We start from the raw sequence: 13,643 nt of genomic DNA, 5'->3' as shown, positions 1-13,643 counted from the left end.
AGAAACTTTACAAGACAGAAGAGACTGAGAACCAATACTCAATATTCTTAAGAAAAGAACCTCCCACCAAGAATTTCATATCCTGCAAAACTAATATTCATAAATGAAGAAGAAATAAGGTACCATTCAGACAAGCAAATGTTAAGGGAATTCATTATCACCAGACCTGCCTAACAAAAACTCCTTAAGCTAGTACTAAATATGGAAACAAAAGACCATTACTGCCCACAACAAAAACGACCTTAAATGCACAGACAATTGACCCTATGAAAGCAAGCACACAATCAAGTATGCATAATAACCAGCTAACAACATGATGATATCATCAAATCTGCCACATGTCAAGATTAACCTTGAATGTAAACAAGCTAAATGTCCCAATTAAAAGGCACAGAATGGCAAGTTGAATAAAGAAACAGTACCCATGCTGCCTTAAAGAGACAAATCTCACATGCAGTGACACTCTTGGGCTCATAGAAAGGGATGAGGAAAAATCTACCATGCATTTGGAAAACAACAACAACAAAGCAGGGACTGTTGTTTTAATTTTAGACATAACAGACTTTAAACCAACAATGATTACAAAAGAAATGAGTAATATTGCATAATGGTAAAGGACTCAATTAAACAAGACCTACCTATCCTAAATATATATGCTCCAAATGCAGGAGCATCAAGATTGATAAAACAAGTTCTTAGACATCTTTGAAGAGATTTAGATAACCACACAATAATAGCCAGGGATATCAACACCTTACTGACCATATTAGATAGATTATTGAGGCAGAAAATTAGCAAAGATATTCAAGACCAAAATTTCACACTTGACCTAGTGGACATAACAAACACCTACAAAACTCTCTACCCCAAAAATCAGAATATATGTTCTTTTCATCTTCACATAACACATACTCTAAAACCAACCACACAATCAGCCATAAAACAATTCTCAACAAATTATAAAAAGCCAAAACATACCAACAATGCTCATGAGCTACAGTGCAATAAAAATAGAAACTAATACTAAGAAGATCACTGAAAACCATACCGTTACAAGGAAATTAAACAACCTACTCTAAAATGACTTCTTCATGCTTCAATCTTAGAAGGTTGCATGCTTCCAGGAACTTATCTATTTCTTTTAGGTTTTCCAGTTTGTTTGCATAGAGGTATTCACAGTAGCCTCTGCAGATCTTTTGTATTTCTTCTGGGTCACTGGTAATATCCCACGAAGAAAGGGAAATCCTGAACAGAGCCCAATAATGAGTTCAGAAATCAAATCAGTAATAAAAAGGCTGCCAACAAGAAAACTCCCAGGAATAGATACATTCTCAGCCAAATTTTACCAGATGCATAAAGAAGAGCTGGTACCATTCGTTCTAAAACTATTCCGAGAAATTGAGAAGAAGGGGCTCCTTCCTAACTTATTCTATGTGACCAGCATCATTCTGATACCAACACCTGGCAGAAACACAAACATAAAACTTCAGATCAAAATCCTTGATGACCATAGATGCTAAAATCCTCAAGAAAATACTATTAAACTGAATCCAGCAGCACATCAAAGAGCTAATTCACCATGGTCATGACAGATTTATCACTGGAATGCAAGGTTGGTTCAACATACGCAAATTAACAAATTTGATTCCTCAAATAAACAGAACTAAAACTAAAAACCACAAGATGATCTGAATAAATGCAGAAAAGGATGTTGACAAAATTCAACATTGCTTCATCGTAAAATCTCTCAACAAATGAGGCATTTAATGTATCTCAATAAGAATTATCTATAAAAATGCACAGTTGACATCATACTGAATGGGCAACAGCTAGAATTTTTCTTGAAAACAGGAACATGACAAGGATGCATATTTTCACCACCCATATTCAACATAATACTGGAAGCCTTTGCCAGAGCAGTCAGGCAAAAGAAAGAAATAAAAGGCATCCAAACTGGAAGAGAGGAAGTAAAACTATCCCTATTGGCAGACTATATGATTCTATACCTAGAAAATGCCATAATCTCTCACCAAAATCTTCTTGATCTGATAAACAACTTTGGCAAAGTTTCAAGATACAAAAATCAACATACTTGGGCCAGGTGCTGTGGCTCACCCCTGTAGTCCCAGCACGTTGGGAGGCTAAGGTGGGTGGATCACTTGAGGCCAGGAGCTTGAGACCAGCCTAGCCAACATGATGAAACCCTGTTCTTACTAAAATACAAAAATTAGCCAGGTGTGGTGGTGGGTGCCTGTAATCCTAGCTACTTGGGAGGCTGAGGGAGGAGAATTGCTTGAACCCGAGAGGTGGAGGTTGCAGTGAGCCAAAATTGTGCCTAGGTGACAGAGTGAGACTCTGTTTCAAAAAAAAAAAAAAATCAACATACAAAAATGATTAGCATACAACAATAATGTCCAAGCTGAGTGCCAAATCAAGATGCAGTTCCATTCACAATAGTCATACACATACAAATAAAACACCTAGAAATACAGTTAACAACAGAGGTGAAAGATCTCTACAACAATTATAAAGCACAGCACAAAGAAATCAGAGATGATATAAACAAATGGAAAAACATTCCATGCCCATGGATAGAAAGAATAAATATTGTTAAAATTGACATACTGCCCAAAGTAATTTATAAATTAAATGTAATTTCCATCAAACTACTAATGACATTCTTCACAAAATTAGTACAAACTTTTCCAAAAAAAAAAAAAAAATCTTGAGCAAAAACAGCAAAGCTGAAGGCATCACATTATGTAACTTCAAAATATACTACAAGGCTACAGTAACCCAAAGAGCATGGTACCAGTACAAAAACAGACACATAGACCAATTTAACAGACTAGAGATCCTGGAAATAAAACTGCACACCTAAAACCATCTGATTCCTGACAAAGTTGACTAAAACAAGCAATTGGGGAAATACTCTCTATTTGATAAATGTTGCTGAGGTAACTGGCTAGTAATATGCAGAAGTCTGACACTGGGACCTTTCTTTCGCATATACAAAAATCAATTCACGATGGATTAAAGACTGAAATATAAAACATAAAACTATACAAATCCTTGATAAAAACCTAGGAAATACCATTCTGGTCATAGACCCTGGCAAAGACTTTATGATGAAGATGCCAAAATCAATTGAAACAAAATAAAAATTGACAAATGGGACCTAATTAAACTACATTGCTTCTACACAGCAAAACAAACACAGCAAAACAAAGAAAGAAACTAAAAACTATCAATGGAGTACACAGAAACCACAGAATCAGAGAAAATATTTGCAAACTATGCTTCCAATAAAGGTCTAATATGCAGACTTTAGAGGAAACTTTAATCAACAAGCGAAAAACAACTCTGTGAAAAAGTGGGTGAAAGACATGAACAGACACTTTTTGTTGTTGTTGTTGTTATTGTTGTTTTGAGACAGAATCTAGCTCTGTTGCCTAGGCTGGAGAGCAGTGGTGTGATCTTGGCTCACTACAAGCTCTGCCTCCTGGGTTCACACCATTCTCCTGCTTCAGCCTCCCAGGTAACTGGGACAACAGGAGCCCGCCACCATGCCTGGCTAATTTTTGTATTTTTAGTAGAGACGGGGTTTCACCATGTTAGCTAGGATGGTCTTGATCTCCTGACCTCGTGATCTGCCCACCTTGGCCTCCCAAAGTGGTGGGATTACAGGCATGAGCCACCATAACTGGCCTGAACAGACACTTCAAAATAAGACATACACGCAGCCAATGAGCTTATAAAAAATGCTCAGTATCACTAATTATTAGATAAATACAAATCAAAATAAAAATGAGATCTAATCTCACACCAGCCAGAATGACTATTACTAAAAATTTTTAAAATAACAGATGCTGGCAAGGGCACAGAGAGAAGGGAATGCTTGTACAGTGCTGGTGAAAATGTCACTTAGCTCAGCCACTGTGGAAAGCAATTTAGCAATTTCTCAAAGAACTAAAACAAAACTTATTTGACACAGGAATCCCATTATTGGGTATATACTCAAAGGAATATAAATTGTTCTACCATAAAGACATCTGCCCGTGTAGTTTCATTGCAGCACTGTTCACAATAGCAAAGACATGAAATCAGCCAAGATGCCCATCAATGGTACACTGTGTAAAGAAAATGTGGTACATATACATGATGGAATAATATAAAGCCATAAAAATACAAGATCATGTCCTTTGTAGCAACATGGATGGAGAAGAAGCCCATTATCCTAAACAAACTAATGCAGAAAGAGAAAACCAAATACCGTATATCTTACTTATAAGTGGGAGTTAAACATAGAATACATATGGACACAAAGAAGACAGCAATAGACACAAGGGCCTACTCAAGGGCTGAGGGTAGGAGAAAAGTGAGAATAAAAAAAAATTACCTATCAGGTACCATGCTTATTACATGGGCGACAAAATAATGTGTACACAAAACTACCAGAACACACAATTTGCCTATATAACAAATGTGCACATGTACCCCTGAGATTTAAAACTTTTTTTAAAAAAAATAGGCCAGGCGCGGTGGCTCACGCCTGTAATCCCAGCACTTTGGGAGGCCGAGGCGGGCAGATCACGAGGGCAGATCAAGACCATCCTGGCTAACAAGGTGAAACCCCGTCTCTACTAAAAATACAAAAAATTACCCAGGTGTGGCAGTGTGTGGCTAGATAGTCCCAGCTACTCAAGAGGCTGAGGCAGGAGAATGGCGTGAACTTGGGAGGCGGAGCTTGCAGTGAGCCGAGATCGCGCCACTGCACTCCAGCCTGGGCGACAGAGTGAGACTCTGTCTCAAATAAATAAATAAATAAATAAGTAAAATAAAATAATAATAATAAGCCATAAATTTGGGGGTTTGGCAATGGTTTTCTAACTATAGAAACAAATATATAAAAATAAAAATATGGAAATATTTCTTTATTTTACAGTTGTATACTGTTATACAAGTAAAATATCTTTATGGCTAAAAAGGCCATATAACGGTGAAAAAAACAAATGGCCACTGTGGATCAATATGAATTGCGGCCCAGGACACAGAGTCACATTGTACAACCATAACCTATGTAACCTACTGTCTGAATGAAAGGTGCAAGAAATCCCAAAAAAGAGAATCTGGAAGTCTGATAGCACTCCCAAAAATTGTCTCTTGCAAGCTTCACAGTAAATGTGGAGAGTGAACATTTATTCCAGATTCTGGCAGTATCTAGAATATTATTTGTAATTTCAATATTGATATAAGTTTTTACATTTTCTCTCATTTTGAGGGGCTTATTTTCTGGGAAACTGAGAGAATATCATTATAGCATCTTCCTACAGCTTATATTTAAAAACTGAATGACATAAAATTTCTTTATGAGAGTTATATACATAAATGCATATAATCAAATACTTTGTTCCTATTATAGTTTCGAACAAATGATCATTTCTCAGATCAATTAAGACAAAGAAAATACCAATACACATATGAAAAATGCTCAACATCACTAATCATTGGGAAAATGCAAATTAAAACCACAGTGAGATATTACCTTCCCTCAGTCAGAATGGTCATTATTAAAAAGTTAAAAAGAAGGTGGAATAGAGGTTGTGAAAAAGGGACCCTTATACATTGCTGGTGGCAATACAAATTAGTACAAATTTTATGGAAAACAGTAGGGAAGTTTCTCACAGAACAAAAAATTGATCTATCATTTAATCCAGCATTCCCACAAGTGGGTATCTACCCAAAGGGAAAAAAAGTAACTATATCAAAAAGACACAGGCAAATGTATGTTTACTGAAGCACAGTTCACAATTGCAAAGATATGTAATCAAATTAAGTGCCACCAACTGATGAATGGATAAGAAAATGTGACACACACACATACACAGACACATGCACACACACAGTGGAATACTACTCAGTCATCAAAAATGAAATAAAGTATTTCGTAGCAACTTGGAAGGAACTGGAGTCTATTATTCTAAATGAAGTAATTCAGGAATGAAAAGCCAAATACCACATGTTCTCATTTACAAATTAGAGCAAAACTACGAGTACACAAAGGCATACATGGTGTTATAGTGGACACTGGAAACTCAGAAGAGGGAAGAATGGGAGAGGAGTGAGGGACAAAAAGCTACTTACTGGGTACAATATATACTACTCAGGTGATGCTCTAAAATCCTAGACTTCAACCATGTAAACAAAAACTACTTGTACCACTAAAGCTATTGAAATAACAAAAATAAAGAAAAGAGCTACTATGTAATGTAAGTTTTTCAAGAACATAAAAATTCCTAGGGAAAGATACTGAGAATCAGAGGAACTCGTCCTAGGGGTAGATTCTCAGGGAGCGTGGACTCTATGCACCAAAAATTTCTTCTCCCTATGTCAGAATTTATTTACTACATGTAGCTTTCTGTGTAAACATTCACCAGTTTGAGATTTTAATTAACAAATATCCTCTCTCTTTTTTTTTTTTTTTTTTTTTTGAGACGGAGTCTTGCTCTGTCGCCCAGGCTGGAGTGCAGTGGCTGGATCTCAGCTCACTGCAAGCTCCGCCTCCCAGGTTCACGCCATTCTCCTGCCTCAGCCTCCCGAGTAGCTGGGACTACAAGCGCCCGCCACCTCGCCCGGCTAGTTTTTTTGTATTTTTTTAGTAGAGACGGGGTTTCACCGTGTTAGCCAGGATGGTCTCGATCTCCTGACCTCGTGATCCGCCCGTCTCGGCCTCCCAAAGTGCTGGGATTACAGGCTTGAGCCACCGAGCCCGGCCCTCCTCTCTCTTTTTAAAAGAAAATACCTCTCAGAAGAATAAGAAACCTTAATCAGTAGAGGATAGTAACCAACTGAGAGTTCTAATACTGAATCCATACTGATATAAAAATAAATGGCTGAAAGGCAATAAATAAAGGAGACTAGATACATCTCTGGTGGAAAAGAATTTCAAATGATTTATATAGGAAGTAACAAGAGCATAACCACAACTTGTAACATCTGGGCTTTACCTGTGACCTTCATCCAAAGTGCACAACATGAAAAAAGAAAGAGGAAGAACTTTATAGTGGATAAAACTAGCACACACTACCTCAGACTGATGACTAAGATCTACATCATACTCTTGTTATGATGGGATAAGAGCGGTACTTTAGATTTATGATCTTCCTCCTCAAAACGTGTAAACTGAGTCTAACCATGAAAAACTATCAGACATATACCAATAGAGGGAATAGAGGATCATTCTACAAAATACCTGAGCAGAGCCTCTCAAAAACTGTCAAGGTCATCAAACACCAAGAGAACCTGAGAAATTTCCACCGCCAAAAAGAGTATGTGATGAGTAAGAAAACATAATGACTAATTTTAAAGATATATCCTAGATAGGATACTGAAATTTAAAAAAAAAAAAAAAGACATTAGGTTAAAACTAAAAAATTGAAAAAAAAAATAGTGAGTTTAATTAATAATAGTGTGTCAAATTGGGTTAATTGATTTGTAAATTTTAACATGTGTCAAATTGGGTTAATTGATTTGTAAATTTTAACATGTGTCAAATTGGGTTAATTGATTTGTAAATTTTAACAATGTGCCATATTCATGTTAGGTATTAATAATAGGGGAAACTAGGTGTGGAGCATATGAGAACTTTCTGTAGTAATTTTGCAACTATTCTGTAAATCTAATGCCATTCTACAATTTAATATTTATTAACACAAATGTAGGATGATGTTACTGACACCCTGTTTGCTCAGTAAAAGGTTTGAAATGATCATAGAATCACATTTAAATAAATTAAACACCCAGTCCCACCCCCACATAGAAACACATACTAATGCTGAGAAAAGAAACTAGACACAAAGGTTCAGTCAATGGTCCAAGAATATTTAAAGTTTATGCTACACTTAGAGAAGTAATACACCAGGAAGTTTCCTGGGATTGAATATAAGAACAAGATTAAAATTATTCTTCTGTATACTTCCAAAAGTTATCTGAAATTGATAAACACACTTTATGATTTGTTTCATCAGTGTTTTGTAGTTCTATTTTAGAGATCTTTCACCTCCCTGGTTAGAAGTATTTCTAGTACTTCATTCTTTGTGTGACTATCATAAATGGAATTGTGTTATTGATTTGATTCTCAGCTTGAACATTATTGGTGTATAGAAATGCTACTGAGTTTTGAACATAGGTTTTGTATCCTGAAACTGTACTGAAGTTGTTTATTAGGTCTAGGAGTCTTTTGATGGAATCTTAAGAGTTTTCTAAGTACAGAAACATCATCAGTGAAGAGAAATAATTTGACTTCCTATTTTCCTATTTGGAGGCCTTTTATTTCTTTCTGTTGCCTGATTTATCTGACTAGGACTTCCAGTGTTATGTGGAATAGGAGTAGTGACCTTGGACATCCTTTTCTTGTTTTAGTTCTTCAGGGTAATGTTTTCAGCTTTTGCCCATTCAGTATAATGTTTGCTGTGGGAAAGAAATCATAGATGGCACAGACAAATGAAAAAAATGTTTTATGCCCATAAAGTGGAAGAATCAACATCACTAAAATGGTCACACAGCCCTAAGGAATCTGTAGATTCAACACAATTTCTGTCACACCACCAATGTCATTTTTTACAGAATTAAAAAAATTCTAAAATCTGTATTAAAACAAAAGACATCCTGAATAGCCAAGGCAATCCTGGGAGGAAAACAAAGCTGAAGGTATCACATTACCTGACTTCCGGCTACACTACAAGACTACAGAAACGAAAAGATCATGGTGCTTGTACAAAAACAGACACAGAGACGAGTGGGACAGAAGACAGAACACCAAAAATAAAGCCACACACTTACAATCAGTTAAATAAGCTTTGACAAATTTGGAAAAATAAGTGGGGGAAGGACATCCTATTTAATAAATGAAGCTGAGATATCTGACTAACCACATGCGAAAGAATGAAACTGGACCACTATCTCATACCATATATAAAAGTCAACTCACAATGGATGTATATTTAAATGTAAAACCTCAAACTGTTGAAATCCTACAAGCAAACCTAGGAAAAGTTCTTGTGGACATTGGTCTAAGCAAAGAATTTTCGATTAAGTTCTTAAAAGTAAACATGATAAAACCAAAAATATACAAGTGGGACATAATTAAACAGCTTCTGTATAGCAAAATAAACCATCCACACAGTGAATAGACAAGCTACAGAATGTGAGAAAATATTTGCAAACTGTGCATCTAACAAAGGACTAATATCCAGAATCCATAAGGAAATTAAAGAAAACAATGAGAAAAAAAATCTTATTAAAAAGTGTTCAAAAGTCACGGACTGACACTTCTCTAAACACATACAAACAGCCAACAAACATATGAAAAAAATGCCCACCATTATTAATCATCAAAGAAATGCAAATTGATAAAACATAAGATAATGTCTCACACCAGTCAGAGTGACTATGGCTAAAATGTCAAACAGTAACAGATATTGGTGAGGTTGCAGAGAAAAGGAAATGCTTATACACCGTTGGTAGGAATGGAATTTAGTTAAACTTCTGTGGAAAGCAATTTGGAAATTTCTCAAAGGTCTAAAAACAGAACTGTCATCCGACCCAGCAATCTCTTTTTCTGAATTTCCTTTTACAAAGGAAAATAAATTGTTTTACCAAAAATAATCTGCACTTATAAGCTCATTGCAGCAGTATTCATAATAGTGAAGATATTGTATCAACCTAGGTGCCCATCAATGGTGGATAGGATAAAGAATGTTGTACATATATACCGTGAAATACTATGCAGCCACAAACAGGATGAAATCACATCCTTTGCAGCAACATGGATGCAGTTGGAGATCATTATCCTAAAGGAATTAACAGAGAAACAGAAAACCAAATACCACACGTTCTCACTTATAAGTAAGAGCTATGCATTGCATACACATGGACATAAATATGGGACCAAAAGACACTGCAGATTCCAAAAAACTGGAGGGATATGGGGAGAAGGGTTAAAAATTACATATTGGATACTATGTTTACTATTTGGGTGATGGTTTCCATAGAAGCACAAACCTCAGCATCACACAATATATTTATGTAACAAATTGGCACATATAACCCATAAATCTGAATTAAATAAATAAATAAAACACATTTTATTAGAATAATTAAAATATAGAAGAGGTCTAGGCTGTCAGAATCATATGTAAAGCAATTTGAGTTTATACAAAAGGTATATTTTTTATTTAAAAGTTATGCACAACGATATTATGTCTAACAATTAACAGATAATATTTTTAAGAGGACATTAATCAGATTCTATTTTTCCATGGAAACAAGTTTACCCGCTGAACTTTAATTACTTACTTATCCATAAAATAAAAACCATAATATTTATCATGTCTGCTTTCCTGTATCATATAATAAAATAAGAAATAAATTTGATATTTAAAATTTTTTTTCAACAAATACATATTTGATCAATTACTATGTTACACATTGTTCTAGAAACTAGGGATTGAGCAGTGAGGAAAAAGCAACGAATGTTCTTGTTCTCATGAAGCTTAAATAAGAAAAAAACAAATTATTAAAACATGTAAATTAGATAATTTTTGAGAATTTCGGTGTATGTCAAAATGTATTTTGGCAAAGATAAAGTTTTTTTTTTTTTTTTTGAGACGGAGTCTCACCCCGTCACCAGGTTGGAGTGCAGTGGCACGATCTCGGCTCACTGTGACCTCTGCCTCCCTGGTTCAAGCAATTCTCCTGTCTCAGCCTCCTGAGTAGCTGGGGCTACAGGCACACGGCACCACACCCAGCTAATTTTTGTATTTTTAGTAGAGAAGGGGTTTCACCATGTTGGCCAGGATGGTCTCGATCTCTTGACCTCATGATCCACCCACCTCGGCCTCCCAAAGTCCTGGGATTAAGGCATGAGCCACCGCACCCAGCCAAAGATAAAGTTTTATTCAAATTTAAAATATTGCTATCAACATGAAAATTATTTCATATTCTCTACATAGTCTCAGTTTCCTCCATTTGCTTCCTGTGTAGTCTGATTTTTTAATTTTATTTTAATAGAATTTGGGAAACAAGTAGTTTTTGGTTACATGGATGAATTCTATACTGGTAAATTCTGAGATTTTACTGCACCTGTTATCCAAATATTGTACACTTTACCCATCATGTAGTCTTTTATCCCTCATCCTCCTCCCAACCTTTGCCCTGAGTCTCCAAAGTCTATTATATCATTTTTATGCCTTTGCATCTAAATAACTTAGCTCCCACTTATAAGTGAGAACATACAATATTTGGTTTTCCATTCCTGAGTTACTTCACTTAGAATAATAACCTCCTACCCCTTTGAAGTTGCTGCAAACAACATTATTTTGTTCCTTTTAATGACTGTGTAGTATTCCATGGTGTATATATACCACATTTCTTTATTCACATATTAATTCATGGATACTTTGGTTCCATAGCTTTGCAATTGTGAATTGTGCTGCTACAAACATGCATGTGAACATCCAAGACTTCTTCTCCTTGAGTAGATATCCAATAGTGGGACTGCAGGATCAAACACTAGATCTAATTTTAGTCCTTTAAGGAATCTCCATATTGTTTTCCATAGAGGTTGTACTAATTTACATTCACACCAACAGTGTAAAAGTGTTCCCTTTTTACTTTTCATTTTCCTGATTATTACTGATGTTGAGCATTTTTTCAAATGTTTGCTGGCCATTTGTATATCTTCATTTCAGAAATGTCTATTCACGTCCTCTGCACAGTTTGTGATGGAATTATTTAGGTTTTTTTTTTTTTTTTTTTTTTTTTTCCCTGCTGATTTGAGTTTCTTGTAGATTGTGGACACTAGTCCTTTGTGAGATGCATAGTTCATAAATATTTTCTCCCATTCTGTGGGTTGTCTGTTTACTCTGCTAATTCTTTCTTTTGTTGTGATGAAACTTTTTAGTTTAATTATATCCAACTTATTTATTTATTTTTTCATTGTTTTGGGGGTCTTTATCAAAAAATCATTACCTAGGCAATGTCCATAGTTTTATCTATGCTCATCTAATCTATGCTCCTCTAGAATTTTGAGGTTTCAGATCTGAGATTTAAATCTTTGATTCATCTGGAGTTGATTTTTGTATAAGATGTGAGATGGGGATCCAGTTTCATGCTTCTACCCATGGCTTGCCAGCTTTCCCAGCACCATTCGTTGAATAAGGTGTTGTATTAGTGTGTTCTCACAGTTGTATAAAGAACGACCTGAGACTGGGTAATTTATGAAGAAAAGAGGTTTAATTGACTCATAGTTCTGCAGGCTTAACAGGAAGCATGAATTGGGGGACTCTGGAAACTTACAATCATGGCAGAAAGTGAAGGGGAAGCAAGCACATCTTACCATGGCAGCAGGAGAGACACACAGAGAAGCGGGAGGTGCCTCATATTTTTACATAATCAGATCTTGTAAGAACTCATTCACTATCATGAGAACAGCAAGGGGAAAATTCAGCCCCATGATCCAATCACCTTCTACAGGCTGTTCCCCCAACATGTGGGAATTAAAATTGGAGATGAGATTTGGGTGGGGACCAAACCATATCTTTCTGCCCCTGGCCCTGTCAAATCTCATGTTGTTTTCACATCTCAAAAGACAATCATGCCTTGCCAACAGCCACCCAAAGTCTAAACTCATTCCAGCATTAACTCAAAAGTTCACATTCAAAGTCTCATCTGAGACAAGTCCCTTCCACCTACGAGACTGTAAAATAAAAAGCAAGTTACTTCCAAGATACAATAAGGATACAGGAATTGGGTAAATGCTCCCAATCCAAAAGGGATAAATTGGCCAATTCAAAGGAGCTACAGGCCTCATGGAAGTCTGAAATACAACAGGGCAGTCATTAAATTTCAAAGCTATAAAATAATATCTTTTGACTCCAAGTCTCAAATCCAAAAACACTGATGCAAGGGGTGGGCTTCCAAGGCGTTAAGCAGCTCTGCCTTTCTGGTTCTGCAGGGTACAGCACCACAGCTGCTTTCATAGGCTTGCATTGAGTGTCTGTGGCTTTTCTAGGAACATGGTGCAAGCTGTCAGCTGATCTACCATTTTGCACTACGGAGGATGGTGGCCCTCTTCTTACAGCGCCACTAGGCGGTGCCCCAGTGGGGATTCTGTGTGGGGGCTCCAACCCCACATTTCCCCTCCGTACTGCTGTAGTAGAGGTACTCCATGAGGGCTCTGCCCCTGCAGCAGACTTCTTCCTGGCCATCCAAGCATTTCCATACATCCTTCATAATCTAGGTGGAGTTGCCAACGCCACAACTCTTGCCTTCTGTGTACCTGCAGGCACAAAACTACATGGAAGCTGCCCAATCTCGGGGCTTGCACACTCTGAAGCAATGGCCTGAGCTGTATCTTGGCCCCTTTTAGCCACGACTGCAGCTTGAGCAGCTGGGACACAGGGCACCATGTTCCAAGACTGCACAAAGCATCTGGACCCTGGGCCTGGCCCACGAAACCATTTTTCCCTTCTAGGCCTCCAGGCTTGTGATGGGAGGGACTGAAATGAAGGTCTCTGACATGCCCTGGAGATATTGCCTTGACTATTAACATTCCATTCCTCTTTACTCATGCAAATTTCTGC

The sequence above is a fragment of the Papio anubis genome, chromosome X, assembly GCF_008728515.1.
Source record: "Papio anubis isolate 15944 chromosome X, Panubis1.0, whole genome shotgun sequence".
NCBI lineage: Eukaryota > Metazoa > Chordata > Mammalia > Primates > Cercopithecidae > Papio > Papio anubis.
The sequence above is the reverse complement of the archived record's forward strand: the minus strand, read 5'-3'. Positions refer to the sequence as shown.